At 45.6% G+C, this 13,452-nt stretch overlaps 9 non-coding genes and 2 pseudogenes across 9 annotated transcripts; all 11 read right to left on the bottom strand.

The window, feature by feature from the left end:
- Nucleotides 1-96: 96 nt before the first annotated feature.
- LOC141179358 (U2 spliceosomal RNA) lies at nt 97-287 on the bottom strand. Its single transcript, XR_012255381.1, has one exon. It is a non-coding gene; the product is annotated as a U2 spliceosomal RNA (small nuclear RNA).
- A 1,118-nt stretch (nt 288-1,405) lies between these two features.
- Nucleotides 1,406-1,596, bottom strand: LOC141179360 (U2 spliceosomal RNA). The gene has a single exon (XR_012255383.1). It is a non-coding gene; the product is annotated as a U2 spliceosomal RNA (small nuclear RNA).
- Nucleotides 1,597-2,711: 1,115 nt separating this feature from the next.
- LOC141179361 (U2 spliceosomal RNA) lies at nt 2,712-2,902 on the bottom strand. The gene has a single exon (XR_012255384.1). It is a non-coding gene; the product is annotated as a U2 spliceosomal RNA (small nuclear RNA).
- A 1,115-nt stretch (nt 2,903-4,017) lies between these two features.
- On the bottom strand, nt 4,018-4,208 carry LOC141179362 (U2 spliceosomal RNA). Its single transcript, XR_012255385.1, has one exon. It is a non-coding gene; the product is annotated as a U2 spliceosomal RNA (small nuclear RNA).
- A 1,115-nt stretch (nt 4,209-5,323) lies between these two features.
- On the bottom strand, nt 5,324-5,514 carry LOC141179363 (U2 spliceosomal RNA). Its single transcript, XR_012255386.1, has one exon. It is a non-coding gene; the product is annotated as a U2 spliceosomal RNA (small nuclear RNA).
- Nucleotides 5,515-6,632: 1,118 nt separating this feature from the next.
- LOC141179364 (U2 spliceosomal RNA) lies at nt 6,633-6,823 on the bottom strand. Its single transcript, XR_012255387.1, has one exon. It is a non-coding gene; the product is annotated as a U2 spliceosomal RNA (small nuclear RNA).
- A 1,115-nt stretch (nt 6,824-7,938) lies between these two features.
- Nucleotides 7,939-8,129, bottom strand: LOC141179474 (U2 spliceosomal RNA). Its single transcript, XR_012255486.1, has one exon. It is a non-coding gene; the product is annotated as a U2 spliceosomal RNA (small nuclear RNA).
- A 1,115-nt stretch (nt 8,130-9,244) lies between these two features.
- On the bottom strand, nt 9,245-9,462 carry LOC141179949 (U2 spliceosomal RNA; annotated as a pseudogene).
- Nucleotides 9,463-10,243: 781 nt separating this feature from the next.
- Nucleotides 10,244-10,335, bottom strand: LOC141180052 (U2 spliceosomal RNA; annotated as a pseudogene).
- Nucleotides 10,336-11,453: 1,118 nt separating this feature from the next.
- On the bottom strand, nt 11,454-11,644 carry LOC141179365 (U2 spliceosomal RNA). The gene has a single exon (XR_012255388.1). It is a non-coding gene; the product is annotated as a U2 spliceosomal RNA (small nuclear RNA).
- Nucleotides 11,645-12,762: 1,118 nt separating this feature from the next.
- LOC141179476 (U2 spliceosomal RNA) lies at nt 12,763-12,953 on the bottom strand. Its single transcript, XR_012255488.1, has one exon. It is a non-coding gene; the product is annotated as a U2 spliceosomal RNA (small nuclear RNA).
- Nucleotides 12,954-13,452: the final 499 nt, after the last annotated feature.

The following is a 13,452-nucleotide window of genomic DNA, read 5'->3' on the forward strand; positions in this document are numbered from 1 at the left end:
CAAAGCCAAAGAGTCCATCCCAAAATCCAACAAACAAGCAAAATGAACAAAAAACATTGAATTCAATTCTTTCTGATTTTAGAAACTGCATTAAAGAAGGGGTGCACCGGTCCTGGAGATACTGCAATACCAGGTCAATGCGTGGAGTGGACAGAGCAAGCTCTTTTTCCATCTCCCTGTTCTAAAAATCCATTTAATATATGGTCCCCAGATAGGGGACGTATCAGATATTAAACTGATAAGAACAGATACTACACTTGATCTTAGCCAAAAGGCCGAGAAGCGATAACCAGAATTGGTTTCAAACTACGGAGCCACCCAAGGATCCTGAAAAGTCCATTTGTGGAGATGAGCTCCTGGACTCCCGTTAAGAAGACATGTTGTCAACCTCTAGATCCCTTACATGCCTGCACTTTTCGGCTTGCTGCTGCTGCAATCCACGCGTTTTAGATCTGCATAACTCCACCTCTTTAAACACAGCACCTTCACCCCCTGCTGTTCCCACCCGCCTCAACACCGTTGGAAGGGAGGAGAACCAATTAAGGCGGGGGGTGGGGTGGAACGAGCAGCTGTCTACCCTTAGCAGGAGGGCTCCTGATTACATACCTCTCCTGCTGCTGCTGCTGCTGCTGGCTGTCCAGCAGCAGACTGAAGGTGGCTGCTGCTGTGCACAGGTATATAAAGGCTCAGAGCCTATTATGACACGCGCAGCCAGCGTTCCATTGCCACATTCCATCTACTGCAGGCAGGATACCTGGCTGGCTGAATGTCGCTGAGAAGCTCACAGAGACCGCCATAAGCAACAGTTTAACAGAATGCCACAGACTAATCAACCAAACTTTTTGGGTTGGGTTCTCTTTTATAGTCTGCAGGCATTAAATGAAAGAAGTCAGTGTTCCAGCAGAAGGAGACAACGTTTCAGAAAAGGCATTGTAGCAAACCAAAAAAGAAATTTTAAGCGCAGCAGAGTAACCAGCGCACATACCTGTTAGCTCAGGTGAGTTTAAAAGGCTGCTGTTGATAACAAGGGCATTTGCTAAATAGATGGTGTGTGTGCAACAATATACTGAAAGGTCAATTATATTGTGCAGCTTATCTCACCACCTGTAGTTATTTAGGTGAAAGCTCCAAAATGCTTGCCTAATATGTCTGTTTATCCAAAAGGAAGTAAAAAGGGAGAGCTAGAAAGATAGCATTGCATCACATTACATGGCAATGCAATGCACAGTTGCTGAAGCTGAACCAAAATGAGCTTGTAATCTGGCTTCTGCAACTTTGAACATGAAAAATCCAATGAGGAGAAGAAAAGCAAAGCCAAAGAGTCCATCCCAAAATCCAACAAACAAGCAAAATGAACAAAAAACATTGAATTCAATTCTTTCTGATTTTAGAAACTGCATTAAAGAAGGGGTGCACCGGTCCTGGAGATACTGCAATACCAGGTCAATGCGTGGAGTGGACAGAGCAAGCTCTTTTTCCATCTCCCTGTTCTAAAAATCCATTTAATATATGGTCCCCAGATAGGGGACGTATCAGATATTAAACTGATAAGAACAGATACTACACTTGATCTTAGCCAAAAGGCCGAGAAGCGATAACCAGAATTGGTTTCAAACTACGGAGCCACCCAAGGATCCTGAAAAGTCCATTTGTGGAGATGAGCTCCTGGACTCCCGTTAAGAAGACATGTTGTCAACCTCTAGATCCCTTACATGCCTGCACTTTTCGGCTTGCTGCTGCTGCAATCCACGCGTTTTAGATCTGCATAACTCCACCTCTTTAAACACAGCACCTTCACCCCCTGCTGTTCCCACCCGCCTCAACACCGTTGGAAGGGAGGAGAACCAATTAAGGCGGGGGGTGGGGTGGAACGAGCAGCTGTCTACCCTTAGCAGGAGGGCTCCTGATTACATACCTCTCCTGCTGCTGCTGCTGCTGGCTGTCCAGCAGCAGACTGAAGGTGGCTGCTGCTGTGCACAGGTATATAAAGGCTCAGAGCCTATTATGACACGCGCAGCCAGCGTTCCATTGCCACATTCCATCTACTGCAGGCAGGATACCTGGCTGGCTGAATGTCGCTGAGAAGCTCACAGAGACCGCCATAAGCAACAGTTTAACAGAATGCCACAGACTAATCAACCAAACTTTTTGGGTTGGGTTCTCTTTTATAGTCTGCAGGCATTAAATGAAAGAAGTCAGTGTTCCAGCAGAAGGAGACAACGTTTCAGAAAAGGCATTGTAGCAAACCAAAAAAGAAATTTTAAGCGCAGCAGAGTAACCAGCGCACATACCTGTTAGCTCAGGTGAGTTTAAAAGGCTGCTGTTGATAACAAGGGCATTTGCTAAATAGATGGTGTGTGTGCAACAATATACTGAAAGGTCAATTATATTGTGCAGCTTATCTCACCACCTGTAGTTATTTAGGTGAAAGCTCCAAAATGCTTGCCTAATATGTCTGTTTATCCAAAAGGAAGTAAAAAGGGAGAGCTAGAAAGATAGCATTGCATCACATTACATGGCAATGCAATGCACAGTTGCTGAAGTTGAACCAAAATGAGCTTGTAATCTGGCTTCTGCAACTTTGAACATGAAAAATCCAATGAGGAGAAGAAAAGCAAAGCCAAAGAGTCCATCCCAAAATCCGACAAACAAGCAAAATGAACAAAAAACATTGAATTCAATTCTTTCTGATTTTAGAAACTGCATTAAAGAAGGGGTGCACCGGTCCTGGAGATACTGCAATACCAGGTCAATGCGTGGAGTGGACAGAGCAAGCTCTTTTTCCATCTCCCTGTTCTAAAAATCCATTTAATATATGGTCCCCAGATAGGGGACGTATCAGATATTAAACTGATAAGAACAGATACTACACTTGATCTTAGCCAAAAGGCCGAGAAGCGATAACCAGAATTGGTTTCAAACTACGGAGCCACCCAAGGATCCTGAAAAGTCCATTTGTGGAGATGAGCTCCTGGACTCCCGTTAAGAAGACATGTTGTCAACCTCTAGATCCCTTACATGCCTGCACTTTTTGGCTTGCTGCTGCTGCAATCCACGCGTTTTAGATCTGCATAACTCTACCTCTTTAAACACAGCACCTTCACCCCCTGCTGTTCCCACCCGCCTCAACACCGTTGGAAGGGAGGAGAACCAATTAAGGCGGGGGGTGGGGTGGAACGAGCAGCTGTCTACCCTTAGCAGGAGGGCTCCTGATTACATACCTCTCCTGCTGCTGCTGCTGCTGGCTGTCCAGCAGCAGACTGAAGGTGGCTGCTGCTGTGCACAGGTATATAAAGGCTCAGAGCCTATTATGACACGCGCAGCCAGCGTTCCATTGCCACATTCCATCTACTGCAGGCAGGATACCTGGCTGGCTGAATGTCGCTGAGAAGCTCACAGAGACCGCCATAAGCAACAGTTTAACAGAATGCCACAGACTAATCAACCAAACTTTTTGGGTTGGGTTCTCTTTTATAGTCTGCAGGCATTAAATGAAAGAAGTCAGTGTTCCAGCAGAAGGAGACAACGTTTCAGAAAAGGCATTGTAGCAAACCAAAAAAGAAATTTTAAGCGCAGCAGAGTAACCAGCGCACATACCTGTTAGCTCAGGTGAGTTTAAAAGGCTGCTGTTGATAACAAGGGCATTTGCTAAATAGATGGTGTGTGTGCAACAATATACTGAAAGGTCAATTATATTGTGCAGCTTATCTCACCACCTGTAGTTATTTAGGTGAAAGCTCCAAAATGCTTGCCTAATATGTCTGTTTATCCAAAAGGAAGTAAAAAGGGAGAGCTAGAAAGATAGCATTGCATCACATTACATGGCAATGCAATGCACAGTTGCTGAAGTTGAACCAAAATGAGCTTGTAATCTGGCTTCTGCAACTTTGAACATGAAAAATCCAATGAGGAGAAGAAAAGCAAAGCCAAAGAGTCCATCCCAAAATCCGACAAACAAGCAAAATGAACAAAAAACATTGAATTCAATTCTTTCTGATTTTAGAAACTGCATTAAAGAAGGGGTGCACCGGTCCTGGAGATACTGCAATACCAGGTCAATGCGTGGAGTGGACAGAGCAAGCTCTTTTTCCATCTCCCTGTTCTAAAAATCCATTTAATATATGGTCCCCAGATAGGGGACGTATCAGATATTAAACTGATAAGAACAGATACTACACTTGATCTTAGCCAAAAGGCCGAGAAGCGATAACCAGAATTGGTTTCAAACTACGGAGCCACCCAAGGATCCTGAAAAGTCCATTTGTGGAGATGAGCTCCTGGACTCCCGTTAAGAAGACATGTTGTCAACCTCTAGATCCCTTACATGCCTGCACTTTTCGGCTTGCTGCTGCTGCAATCCACGCGTTTTAGATCTGCATAACTCTACCTCTTTAAACACAGCACCTTCACCCCCTGCTGTTCCCACCCGCCTCAACACCGTTGGAAGGGAGGAGAACCAATTAAGGCGGGGGGTGGGGTGGAACGAGCAGCTGTCTACCCTTAGCAGGAGGGCTCCTGATTACATACCTCTCCTGCTGCTGCTGCTGCTGGCTGTCCAGCAGCAGACTGAAGGTGGCTGCTGCTGTGCACAGGTATATAAAGGCTCAGAGCCTATTATGACACGCGCAGCCAGCGTTCCATTGCCACATTCCATCTACTGCAGGCAGGATACCTGGCTGGCTGAATGTCGCTGAGAAGCTCACAGAGACCGCCATAAGCAACAGTTTAACAGAATGCCACAGACTAATCAACCAAACTTTTTGGGTTGGGTTCTCTTTTATAGTCTGCAGGCATTAAATGAAAGAAGTCAGTGTTCCAGCAGAAGGAGACAACGTTTCAGAAAAGGCATTGTAGCAAACCAAAAAAGAAATTTTAAGCGCAGCAGAGTAACCAGCGCACATACCTGTTAGCTCAGGTGAGTTTAAAAGGCTGCTGTTGATAACAAGGGCATTTGCTAAATAGATGGTGTGTGTGCAACAATATACTGAAAGGTCAATTATATTGTGCAGCTTATCTCACCACCTGTAGTTATTTAGGTGAAAGCTCCAAAATGCTTGCCTAATATGTCTGTTTATCCAAAAGGAAGTAAAAAGGGAGAGCTAGAAAGATAGCATTGCATCACATTACATGGCAATGCAATGCACAGTTGCTGAAGTTGAACCAAAATGAGCTTGTAATCTGGCTTCTGCAACTTTGAACATGAAAAATCCAATGAGGAGAAGAAAAGCAAAGCCAAAGAGTCCATCCCAAAATCCGACAAACAAGCAAAATGAACAAAAAACATTGAATTCAATTCTTTCTGATTTTAGAAACTGCATTAAAGAAGGGGTGCACCGGTCCTGGAGATACTGCAATACCAGGTCAATGCGTGGAGTGGACAGAGCAAGCTCTTTTTCCATCTCCCTGTTCTAAAAATCCATTTAATATATGGTCCCCAGATAGGGGACGTATCAGATATTAAACTGATAAGAACAGATACTACACTTGATCTTAGCCAAAAGGCCGAGAAGCGATAACCAGAATTGGTTTCAAACTACGGAGCCACCCAAGGATCCTGAAAAGTCCATTTGTGGAGATGAGCTCCTGGACTCCCGTTAAGAAGACATGTTGTCAACCTCTAGATCCCTTACATGCCTGCACTTTTCGGCTTGCTGCTGCTGCAATCCACGCGTTTTAGATCTGCATAACTCCACCTCTTTAAACACAGCACCTTCACCCCCTGCTGTTCCCACCCGCCTCAACACCGTTGGAAGGGAGGAGAACCAATTAAGGCGGGGGGTGGGGTGGAACGAGCAGCTGTCTACCCTTAGCAGGAGGGCTCCTGATTACATACCTCTCCTGCTGCTGCTGCTGCTGCTGGCTGTCCAGCAGCAGACTGAAGGTGGCTGCTGCTGTGCACAGGTATATAAAGGCTCAGAGCCTATTATGACACGCGCAGCCAGCGTTCCATTGCCACATTCCATCTACTGCAGGCAGGATACCTGGCTGGCTGAATGTCGCTGAGAAGCTCACAGAGACCGCCATAAGCAACAGTTTAACAGAATGCCACAGACTAATCAACCAAACTTTTTGGGTTGGGTTCTCTTTTATAGTCTGCAGGCATTAAATGAAAGAAGTCAGTGTTCCAGCAGAAGGAGACAACGTTTCAGAAAAGGCATTGTAGCAAACCAAAAAAGAAATTTTAAGCGCAGCAGAGTAACCAGCGCACATACCTGTTAGCTCAGGTGAGTTTAAAAGGCTGCTGTTGATAACAAGGGCATTTGCTAAATAGATGGTGTGTGTGCAACAATATACTGAAAGGTCAATTATATTGTGCAGCTTATCTCACCACCTGTAGTTATTTAGGTGAAAGCTCCAAAATGCTTGCCTAATATGTCTGTTTATCCAAAAGGAAGTAAAAAGGGAGAGCTAGAAAGATAGCATTGCATCACATTACATGGCAATGCAATGCACAGTTGCTGAAGTTGAACCAAAATGAGCTTGTAATCTGGCTTCTGCAACTTTGAACATGAAAAATCCAATGAGGAGAAGAAAAGCAAAGCCAAAGAGTCCATCCCAAAATCCGACAAACAAGCAAAATGAACAAAAAACATTGAATTCAATTCTTTCTGATTTTAGAAACTGCATTAAAGAAGGGGTGCACCGGTCCTGGAGATACTGCAATACCAGGTCAATGCGTGGAGTGGACAGAGCAAGCTCTTTTTCCATCTCCCTGTTCTAAAAATCCATTTAATATATGGTCCCCAGATAGGGGACGTATCAGATATTAAACTGATAAGAACAGATACTACACTTGATCTTAGCCAAAAGGCCGAGAAGCGATAACCAGAATTGGTTTCAAACTACGGAGCCACCCAAGGATCCTGAAAAGTCCATTTGTGGAGATGAGCTCCTGGACTCCCGTTAAGAAGACATGTTGTCAACCTCTAGATCCCTTACATGCCTGCACTTTTCGGCTTGCTGCTGCTGCAATCCACGCGTTTTAGATCTGCATAACTCCACCTCTTTAAACACAGCACCTTCACCCCCTGCTGTTCCCACCCGCCTCAACACCGTTGGAAGGGAGGAGAACCAATTAAGGCGGGGGGTGGGGTGGAACGAGCAGCTGTCTACCCTTAGCAGGAGGGCTCCTGATTACATACCTCTCCTGCTGCTGCTGCTGCTGGCTGTCCAGCAGCAGACTGAAGGTGGCTGCTGCTGTGCACAGGTATATAAAGGCTCAGAGCCTATTATGACACGCGCAGCCAGCGTTCCATTGCCACATTCCATCTACTGCAGGCAGGATACCTGGCTGGCTGAATGTCGCTGAGAAGCTCACAGAGACCGCCATAAGCAACAGTTTAACAGAATGCCACAGACTAATCAACCAAACTTTTTGGGTTGGGTTCTCTTTTATAGTCTGCAGGCATTAAATGAAAGAAGTCAGTGTTCCAGCAGAAGGAGACAACGTTTCAGAAAAGGCATTGTAGCAAACCAAAAAAGAAATTTTAAGCGCAGCAGAGTAACCAGCGCACATACCTGTTAGCTCAGGTGAGTTTAAAAGGCTGCTGTTGATAACAAGGGCATTTGCTAAATAGATGGTGTGTGTGCAACAATATACTGAAAGGTCAATTATATTGTGCAGCTTATCTCACCACCTGTAGTTATTTAGGTGAAAGCTCCAAAATGCTTGCCTAATATGTCTGTTTATCCAAAAGGAAGTAAAAAGGGAGAGCTAGAAAGATAGCATTGCATCACATTACATGGCAATGCAATGCACAGTTGCTGAAGTTGAACCAAAATGAGCTTGTAATCTGGCTTCTGCAACTTTGAACATGAAAAATCCAATGAGGAGAAGAAAAGCAAAGCCAAAGAGTCCATCCCAAAATCCGACAAACAAGCAAAATGAACAAAAAACATTGAATTCAATTCTTTCTGATTTTAGAAACTGCATTAAAGAAGGGGTGCACCGGTCCTGGAGATACTGCAATACCAGGTCAATGCGTGGAGTGGACAGAGCAAGCTCTTTTTCCATCTCCCTGTTCTAAAAATCCATTTCATATATGGTCCCCAGATAGGGGACGTATCAGATATTAAACTGATAAGAACAGATACTACACTTGATCTTAGCCAAAAGGCCGAGAAGCGATAACCAGAATTGGTTTCAAACTACGGAGCCACCCAAGGATCCTGAAAAGTCCATTTGTGGAGATGAGCTCCTGGACTCCCGTTAAGAAGACATGTTGTCAACCTCTAGATCCCTTACATGCCTGCACTTTTCGGCTTGCTGCTGCTGCAATCCACGCGTTTTAGATCTGCATAACTCCACCTCTTTAAACACAGCACCTTCACCCCCTGCTGTTCCCACCCGCCTCAACACCGTTGGAAGGGAGGAGAACCAATTAAGGCGGGGGGTGGGGTGGAACGAGCAGCTGTCTACCCTTAGCAGGAGGGCTCCTGATTACATACCTCTCCTGCTGCTGCTGCTGCTGGCTGTCCAGCAGCAGACTGAAGGTGGCTGCTGCTGTGCACAGGTATATAAAGGCTCAGAGCCTATTATGACACGCGCAGCCAGCGTTCCATTGCCACATTCCATCTACTGCAGGCAGGATACCTGGCTGGCTGAATGTCGCTGAGAAGCTCACAGAGACCGCCATAAGCAACAGTTTAACAGAATGCCACAGACTAATCAACCAAACTTTTTGGGTTGGGTTCTCTTTTATAGTCTGCAGGCATTAAATGAAAGAAGTCAGTGTTCCAGCAGAAGGAGACAACGTTTCAGAAAAGGCATTGTAGCAAACCAAAAAAGAAATTTTAAGCGCAGCAGAGTAACCAGCGCACATACCTGTTAGCTCAGGTGAGTTTAAAAGGCTGCTGTTGATAACAAGGGCATTTGCTAAATAGATGGTGTGTGTGCAACAATATACTGAAAGGTCAATTATATTGTGCAGCTTATCTCACCACCTGTAGTTATTTAGGTGAAAGCTCCAAAATGCTTGCCTAATATGTCTGTTTATCCAAAAGGAAGTAAAAAGGGAGAGCTAGAAAGATAGCATTGCATCACATTACATGGCAATGCAATGCACAGTTGCTGAAGTTGAACCAAAATGAGCTTGTAATCTGGCTTCTGCAACTTTGAACATGAAAAATCCAATGAGGAGAAGAAAAGCAAAGCCAAAGAGTCCATCCCAAAATCCGACAAACAAGCAAAATGAACAAAAAACATTGAATTCAATTCTTTCTGATTTTAGAAACTGCATTAAAGAAGGGGTGCACCGGTCCTGGAGATACTGCAATACCAGGTCAATGCGTGGAGTGGACAGAGCAAGCTCTTTTTCCATCTCCCTGTTCTAAAAATCCATTTAATATATGGTCCCCAGATAGGGGACGTATCAGATATTAAACTGATAAGAACAGATTTTTTTTTTTTTTTTTTTTTTTTTTTTTTTTTTTTTTAGCCCGAATTCGTGTACAAAACCCGAGTGCGCTTAAAAAAGTGACAAGTGCCACAAAAAAAGTGCACTAGGATGCTGGTCTTCTTGAAACCCTCTCCAAAAGGAGAAGGGTCCCCCAAACCATTCCCCGTCCCTCCGAGCCAAAAGGCCACAGCGAGGAACAGGGACAAAAAGCCACCTCCAGCCGAAGCCAGAGGCGACCCAATCTTACCCCCAGCACCTGCCCGAGTTCTCACCCGAGCAAGGCAAAGGCACTGGGAGCCAAAGACTGTGCTCCCCTCCCGGAAGAGGGGAGCCAACAACGCTCTCCTCCCGAAAGAGGAGAGCCAGAGGGGTTCAGGGGGGAGCGGAACCTGATGGCCACACACTCCCCCCCTAGACCTGCCAAGAGAGGAACCCGTAAGGGAACCGCATCCCGACAAAATCCTAGTAGGACGTGACACACGTGAATAAGTGGACACACAGTGACAAAGAAATTAAATAAATAGTGAAGGTTTCACAGTATAATACTGCCCGGACCTTCGACCGGGAATTGAAAAATTCCCCATCCTAAGGCCAGAAGGCCCGGAATAAGGGTGTGTGCGAAGAAAGAAAATTTGAAGTGCTTGTGCAAATGTGCCATAAACTCAAGTGGGGTTCCCAATCCCAGTGAGTTAAGGCACCCCAGGGTCACCACTCCTGGGGCACTTCACACTTCGGGCTTTCGATCTTCCCCGGCCCAATGGCCTCGATCCTGGGGGGCCATGCTTTCCACCAGATGACTATATTAGCCACCTGGCGTACTAACAAGCGCCTAAACCCCAGTGTGCATAATGTATCAATCTACTAGGGCGGCCAACATCCAAAACCGCCTTTTCAAAAGATACTACACTTGATCTTAGCCAAAAGGCCGAGAAGCGATAACCAGAATTGGTTTCAAACTACGGAGCCACCCAAGGATCCTGAAAAGTCCATTTGTGGAGATGAGCTCCTGGACTCCCGTTAAGAAGACATGTTGTCAACCTCTAGATCCCTTACATGCCTGCACTTTTCGGCTTGCTGCTGCTGCAATCCACGCGTTTTAGATCTGCATAACTCCACCTCTTTAAACACAGCACCTTCACCCCCTGCTGTTCCCACCCGCCTCAACACCGTTGGAAGGGAGGAGAACCAATTAAGGCGGGGGGTGGGGTGGAACGAGCAGCTGTCTACCCTTAGCAGGAGGGCTCCTGATTACATACCTCTCCTGCTGCTGCTGCTGCTGCTGGCTGTCCAGCAGCAGACTGAAGGTGGCTGCTGCTGTGCACAGGTATATAAAGGCTCAGAGCCTATTATGACACGCGCAGCCAGCGTTCCATTGCCACATTCCATCTACTGCAGGCAGGATACCTGGCTGGCTGAATGTCGCTGAGAAGCTCACAGAGACCGCCATAAGCAACAGTTTAACAGAATGCCACAGACTAATCAACCAAACTTTTTGGGTTGGGTTCTCTTTTATAGTCTGCAGGCATTAAATGAAAGAAGTCAGTGTTCCAGCAGAAGGAGACAACGTTTCAGAAAAGGCATTGTAGCAAACCAAAAAAGAAATTTTAAGCGCAGCAGAGTAACCAGCGCACATACCTGTTAGCTCAGGTGAGTTTAAAAGGCTGCTGTTGATAACAAGGGCATTTGCTAAATAGATGGTGTGTGTGCAACAATATACTGAAAGGTCAATTATATTGTGCAGCTTATCTCACCACCTGTAGTTATTTAGGTGAAAGCTCCAAAATGCTTGCCTAATATGTCTGTTTATCCAAAAGGAAGTAAAAAGGGAGAGCTAGAAAGATAGCATTGCATCACATTACATGGCAATGCAATGCACAGTTGCTGAAGTTGAACCAAAATGAGCTTGTAATCTGGCTTCTGCAACTTTGAACATGAAAAATCCAATGAGGAGAAGAAAAGCAAAGCCAAAGAGTCCATCCCAAAATCCGACAAACAAGCAAAATGAACAAAAAACATTGAATTCAATTCTTTCTGATTTTAGAAACTGCATTAAAGAAGGGGTGCACCGGTCCTGGAGATACTGCAATACCAGGTCAATGCGTGGAGTGGACAGAGCAAGCTCTTTTTCCATCTCCCTGTTCTAAAAATCCATTTAATATATGGTCCCCAGATAGGGGACGTATCAGATATTAAACTGATAAGAACAGATACTACACTTGATCTTAGCCAAAAGGCCGAGAAGCGATAACCAGAATTGGTTTCAAACTACGGAGCCACCCAAGGATCCTGAAAAGTCCATTTGTGGAGATGAGCTCCTGGACTCCCGTTAAGAAGACATGTTGTCAACCTCTAGATCCCTTACATGCCTGCACTTTTCGGCTTGCTGCTGCTGCAATCCACGCGTTTTAGATCTGCATAACTCCACCTCTTTAAACACAGCACCTTCACCCCCTGCTGTTCCCACCCGCCTCAACACCGTTGGAAGGGAGGAGAACCAATTAAGGCGGGGGGTGGGGTGGAACGAGCAGCTGTCTACCCTTAGCAGGAGGGCTCCTGATTACATACCTCTCCTGCTGCTGCTGCTGCTGCTGGCTGTCCAGCAGCAGACTGAAGGTGGCTGCTGCTGTGCACAGGTATATAAAGGCTCAGAGCCTATTATGACACGCGCAGCCAGCGTTCCATTGCCACATTCCATCTACTGCAGGCAGGATACCTGGCTGGCTGAATGTCGCTGAGAAGCTCACAGAGACCGCCATAAGCAACAGTTTAACAGAATGCCACAGACTAATCAACCAAACTTTTTGGGTTGGGTTCTCTTTTATAGTCTGCAGGCATTAAATGAAAGAAGTCAGTGTTCCAGCAGAAGGAGACAACGTTTCAGAAAAGGCATTGTAGCAAACCAAAAAAGAAATTTTAAGCGCAGCAGAGTAACCAGCGCACATACCTGTTAGCTCAGGTGAGTTTAAAAGGCTGCTGTTGATAACAAGGGCATTTGCTAAATAGATGGTGTGTGTGCAACAATATACTGAAAGGTCAATTATATTGTGCAGCTTATCTCACCACCTGTAGTTATTTAGGTGAAAGCTCCAAAATGCTTGCCTAATATGTCTGTTTATCCAAAAGGAAGTAAAAAGGGAGAGCTAGAAAGATAGCATTGCATCACATTACATGGCAATGCAATGCACAGTTGCTGAAGTTGAACCAAAATGAGCTTGTAATCTGGCTTCTGCAACTTTGAACATGAAAAATCCAATGAGGAGAAGAAAAGCAAAGCCAAAGAGTCCATCCCAAAATCCGACAAACAAGCAAAATGAACAAAAAACATTGAATTCAATTCTTTCTGATTTTAGAAACTGCATTAAAGAAGGGGTGCACCGGTCCTGGAGATACTGCAATACCAGGTCAATGCGTGGAGTGGACAGAGCAAGCTCTTTTTCCATCTCCCTGTTCTAAAAATCCATTTCATATATGGTCCCCAGATAGGGGACGTATCAGATATTAAACTGATAAGAACAGATACTACACTTGATCTTAGCCAAAAGGCCGAGAAGCGATAACCAGAATTGGTTTCAAACTACGGAGCCACCCAAGGATCCTGAAAAGTCCATTTGTGGAGATGAGCTCCTGGACTCCCGTTAAGAAGACATGTTGTCAACCTCTAGATCCCTTACATGCCTGCACTTTTCGGCTTGCTGCTGCTGCAATCCACGCGTTTTAGATCTGCATAACTCCACCTCTTTAAACACAGCACCTTCACCCCCTGCTGTTCCCACCCGCCTCAACACCGTTGGAAGGGAGGAGAACCAATTAAGGCGGGGGGTGGGGTGGAACGAGCAGCTGTCTACCCTTAGCAGGAGGGCTCCTGATTACATACCTCTCCTGCTGCTGCTGCTGCTGGCTGTCCAGCAGCAGACTGAAGGTGGCTGCTGCTGTGCACAGGTATATAAAGGCTCAGAGCCTATTATGACACGCGCAGCCAGCGTTCCATTGCCACATTCCATCTACTGCAGGCAGGATACCTGGCTGGCTGAATGTCGCTGAGAAGCTCACAGAG

Source organism: Phyllobates terribilis, unplaced genomic scaffold (genome assembly GCF_046119375.1).
Source record: "Phyllobates terribilis strain yellow unplaced genomic scaffold, ASM4611937v1 Scaffold_30__1_contigs__length_15301838, whole genome shotgun sequence".
NCBI classification, from domain to species: Eukaryota; Metazoa; Chordata; class Amphibia; order Anura; family Dendrobatidae; genus Phyllobates; species Phyllobates terribilis.